The sequence below is a fragment of the Triturus cristatus genome, chromosome 12 (assembly GCF_964204655.1).
Source record: "Triturus cristatus chromosome 12, aTriCri1.1, whole genome shotgun sequence".
In the NCBI taxonomy this organism is placed as follows: domain Eukaryota; kingdom Metazoa; phylum Chordata; class Amphibia; order Caudata; family Salamandridae; genus Triturus; species Triturus cristatus.
This window is the reverse complement of record NC_140595.1, coordinates 777750040-777755439: the sequence shown is the minus strand read 5'-3', so window position 1 is coordinate 777755439 and position 5400 is coordinate 777750040. Positions and strand designations below refer to the sequence as shown.

Here is a 5400-nt window from a genome sequence, read left to right as displayed (position 1 = left end):
CTCAGCATAGCATTCTTCAGTTTTGCCTCCGTGCTCCCTGTTCCGTATGGCATGAGCTAGGGACCCCCTGTACAAGGGAGCAGCGCGCGCGCGCGGGGCCTCGCTGACGCGCGCGCCGTGTTTTGTTTTTCCAAATTCGCGCTTGTCATCGCGAGCCGTCCGGAAGCAACACGCTGACAGTTGGGAAAGACCGTTGGCCCTACGTAGCAGAAAAGGGATGGATATATACATGCCAAAATGAATGTATGGTAAGCCAGACGCATTTAAACATTGCCATTCAGTTTTCATATAGAGGGTGATTTTTCAAACAAAGCGGGGGAACGTATTTTTTTCATTTACTTTTATTGAAGCAGAGACAGTTTCAGGAAGGAGACGTCCGAAATAAAGCGTTTGCCTTAAAAATTTGAGTCTACTGGCATGTATGCTTGAAGATGTGTTCAGGCAGAAAGACAGTAAATGAATTAAACGTTTGCATCAGCTTACTGCTGCACTCTCTCTTGATTGGAAGAAATATGAATGTCGAGTAATCAAATATTCACGTCAACATATCCAACGTGAATAGTATGTTAAACGATTTATTTTCACATCATTTAGTTTAAATATTTATCAGACACAAAATTCATATATCCAGAACGATCAAATAATAATATCACATTTTAGACGTTGTGAGACATTTCCTGTAAAGTACCTAAAAATAAAGCTAGGAACAGCAATCCCAATAAAAGGAAACCAGTTGTGAACTATGATTTTAATGTGCTCAATCCAGACACGTTTTTTTTTTATAAAGCTACCCCTGCTCCAGGATTAATCATAAAATGTATCTTTTGGTTCCATGTTACAGATACACATAACGAATAAAAAACTTTTCCCTACTTGTTAACATTTTGTTCCGGTCTTTTTGCAGCTGGAATGCTGCTACTGCATTTTTGGTCTCCCTCTTTGTATTCTAAGTGACATTTTTATTGAAAAGCCTGTTTTTAATGCGATGGTGTCGGATTATTGATGTGTTCAGGAAATTACATCACGTGATGATGTTTGACTCCATGATAAAGTCGTAAAACTTAATTTATACTCGTAAAACTTAATTTAACCAAAACATGTTACCAAGAAAACAGTGAAGGTCCACATGGCATCTAACACAGGTGGCGCTCTGGGTATTTACAGTAACAAACCAGAAGCTGTGCCTACTGCTACAGTGGCGTTGTGAGTGAGTACTGCTCGGTTACTTTTATTATTGTCAGTCCTGAGAGTCTTTGGCACGGTCATTACTTTTAGGAGAGGCTTCCCCTAAGAAAGAAAGAGGAAGTGCTTAAAGACTACCCACTCTTAGGGTGCTACTCAGGGTGCTATAAGGAATTGCTATCCCTCTTCAACTTCTGCTGATACCAAGTGAAATAAAGACCACTATAACATGGAGGGTGGGTGGCTCCTAATGACTGCGACGAGGACTCGCCATACTAAGGAAAATGAAGATTACCAATAGTTAACCGAGCCTCATGTTCCTTTGTCCTTGTCCCATTCATTACTTTTGAGAATGGCTTCAGTTGATGCATTGACCATACACAACACACTAAAGTATGCAATACTCTCTAATTAGTGTACAAAATGAAAGTGTTGCAGGAATAAACTGCTGAATTCAGAAACCCATTTGCCAAAATAATTTCTCTCCATTCTGAATATGGTAATGTTTAACACAAATATCTGAAGAAGCCCAAGTTGCAACTCCACATATTTCACTTAAAGGGACCTCAGGACCTCTGTCCAGGAAGTAGCAACTCCTCTGGTAGATCTACCCTGTATTCCCTCAGAAATAGAAACCTCAAAAAGAGTGCAGCCATAATAATAGCAGAACAAACCATAAAATATGTTCAATGCGTTCTGACCCTGATTTGAGCCACAAAAGGTTAGAAATAAATGCTCAGGCTTCCTGTATGACCTAGAGCCTTCAAGATAAATAGAAAAGCATGTTTGACACTCAAGCACTGTAAAGGTTTATCCTCCTCAGAAATGAGAGAAGATAATAAAATCTCTTGTTCTCATAGTATGAGGTCTTGTCATTACCCGATCCGCCTACATGTTAATAAAAGAGGAATGGCATAAAAGGGCTCCACGTTCCCTAATCCTACCTGATGTAATTAGCACCAAAAAAAAAGACCTTCATATTTAAATATTTTAAATCTACTGAAGTTAAGGTTTCAAAAAGAACTCCTGTCAACACCTTCAAGACTAAGGGAAGACCTCTGTTGAAGGGAAAAGATCTCTAAGAATAACACAGGAGCAGGTTGACAATACAATATGGTTTAATGCATTAATCAGCTGGGGAGGTCAGCCAAGCTCAGCAGAGACTGGAGTCTGATGTCCAACGAACAGTGGCTTTTATACTCTAAAACCACAAGAGAAAAAAGTTACAAGTATAGGATTTACGTCACAAATGAGTAGATTAAAATCAGCAGTTATAACAATTTCCTGAAAACAAAGCCAATATAAATATGGGCCACATGGCCCTCGCATCTCATGTTGGCGAAACCTCCTTGGTGGTTTTCCTAGTCTCATTCTTTTGACAAACATCTGTTTTCCTGTGGAGCAAGTGGTTATATTTTTGCCTAACACATTTTGGCCTTGCTTATCTGACCTCTGGTTTCATCCATCATGCCTAGCATCGTGTAAGTGTGACATGTGGTTTTCAACTGAAGCAACACCCATGTCATTATGAGCAGTGGCAAGGCTTGCACCTGGGCCAGTCCATCCTGTCTGCGTGCCTAATCTATGTGTGCATGCCTTAGTAACACGATTGCAAAAGACATGATTGACGCCTTCCAGCTCAGTCTCGCTAGCAGATGGGCTTGTGGTTTGTGGTTCCAACATTTAAAACACTACCGGTTGCCTGAGTCTGCAAGAAGATCTGATTTGCAGTAGCTTATCTTTGTGACTGCAGGCCATTTCCTGACCTTTCAACAAACTGTGTGACCTGATAAATTCAGCTAAACTCATTTTTCCGTCGTAACATGCTATTATCTGACCTATCTCTCGTGCAGAGGCCTGGGCCTGTATATCTACTGAGGCCCAAAGCTGCTTTTAACTTGGAACTTCTGCACAGAACTCTGTGTGTGTTTGCACAAAATGGATCCTATTTTTCCCTATATCATTCCCCCCTCTAGTTGATTCTTCAACTACTTCTCCTAATCTCCCATCCTCAAAGGGAATCTCCTCGTATATACCAGTCTGTTCTAAGACATCTGTGGTGCTTTTCCTGACCAAGAATGCTCCTACTACGCTAGCTGTCCTTTTTTTGCAACAGGCTAGTATCACCTTAAATACAAGGCACATCAAAAGCAATACAACAATTAGAGGCAACAAGGCCTTGAACAACCCCGACATCCAAGACGGCACCCAATTGAACCAGCCCTTGAACCACTCATCCGGAGCACCCCCTTCTTCGACCATCTTCTATGGGAGATCGTGCAATATCCGAATGGCCCTGGTCAAAGTCCTATTGTCTGCATCATTGGCTGGCACATACATGCAGAAGGCGGATCCAATCTACCCTCCTCCATGGCCGTCATTAAATCTAGAATGTATCTATGCTGCATCACCATTAATCTAAGGGCAAGTAGTTCTTCATTTATGGCATTGAAGCCATCTTCTGTGGCATTTATGGCCTTCCTTAGCTCCCATCTTGTGATCTGGAGCCAGCGGGAGGTTGCTTTTGCCTGAAACAATGGTGTAATGCTGCCAAAGAATAGCTGGGCATCATTAAAAAGTCTGTATTCTTGCGAAACATCTTTCCAGGTTGTGGTGCCAAAGTACTCCGCATATCGTTTCTTCACATGGTGATGCAGCTGGGTCGTTGGACGGCTCATGGGATGGTCATGCAATGTCTTAATTTCCACTCCTGGTATCAGGGAGGGGGTGTTCAGTGTGACCAGGGCGCAGAGACCACTCCAGTTCGTGGGCAGCTGTAGGTGGAGCCGGGCCCCACACTGACAAAAGTGGCCCATTAGGCTGGAGGTGCCCCCATGCATGCCGGTGTTGTCCATGGTGGTATTGCAGTTGAGGTTTCTTCTCACCTTTACAGTCACATTTCCTCTAAAACAAAGAGAAAACTGTGTTAATTGTATTGCTACCCTAGGGTGTGTGTTAGTCCTGTCCAGGTATATCTCTGTATGTTTGCATCCCATATTTGCTGACATTGTCCTACTACCATATCAAATTTGAAAGGGTTATTTGTTTTGTGCCATTCCACAATAATATATCTCTACATTTGAATGTGGCACCAGTGTGCCATTTATCATTGACAAATACTGATCCTGTAACATTGAGTACTGGCCTAGCTGGGGCAGAGGTTTGGCTGAATAGTCACTACATTCGGATGATGGGTTAGACTTTCCTAAAAGTCTCCGCTGTAATATCCATTTTTCCTAAACTGCATAGTTTCTTTTCTGTCCTGCTTTCTTCCTTCTTGATACTTACTTCACTATATCTTCATTTTCTGTCAGAATTTGTAGGACCCCTGGGTGGTATCAATTAAGGTTGTATTGACTCAAGACGTTGCTGGACTAACATGCATTGGTTGTAGCTGTGCTTTGATTCTACATAAAAAGAGGTGCAAAAGATAGTGCGTAACATTCGGGGGTACCTCCTTGGGGTGATGCAATCTATCTACCGCAGTGGCATGGGGAATAAGGAAGCATACATAACAACTGGTATTAGTTGTAGATTGGCCTATACTATGCATGTGCTGGTACCAACTATTTTCAAGCAGAGCATTATGAAGAGGGTGATGATCAGTATCATTTTCACTTCTACGCATGCGCATAATATCTAATGTAGAGAAAAAAATCGAAATAGACTAGGGCTATCATCATCAATATTAACGCACCGAGGAGGAAAAATAAAAGAAAAGTACATATCTTAAAATAAGTGTCTGTTGAAGCTGAAGCTTTGGAGGGAGGCTTTACTCTGGTTGCTTCTCCTGTTCTCCTCCCTCTTTTTCCTGCTCGGTGTCCGAAAGGATAGATGGCAAGGTCGGCGCCAGGCGAATGTCCCTCAGATGGTACCATGGCTTATGTCCTTGTACTTTCATCACAGTAGCTGTGCTGTGAGTTACTGGGAAGGGTCTGTTAAATTTGCTGTCCTTCCAGGTACGGATAAAAGTTTTTTGTGTACACTAGAGTTCAAGGGAAGCCCTTCCATCTACCTCCATCGGTGGCCACAGTAATAACGGATGCATCCACCTTGGGGTGGGGTGCGCATCTGGGGGATCTGGAGATCAAGGGTCTTTGGTCTCCAGAGGATAGGTTGCTTCACATCAACCTTCTGGAATTATGGATGATTCGTTTGGCGCTCAAGGCCTTCTCCCTTTCCTTCGCGGTCAGTCGGTTCAAGTCCTGACGGACAACA

The 5400-nt window shown here is 42.5% G+C and overlaps 1 pseudogene; it reads right to left on the bottom strand.

The window, feature by feature from the left end:
• Positions 1-3075: 3075 nt before the first annotated feature.
• Positions 3076-5140, bottom strand: LOC146782802 (uncharacterized; annotated as a pseudogene).
• Positions 5141-5400: the final 260 nt, after the last annotated feature.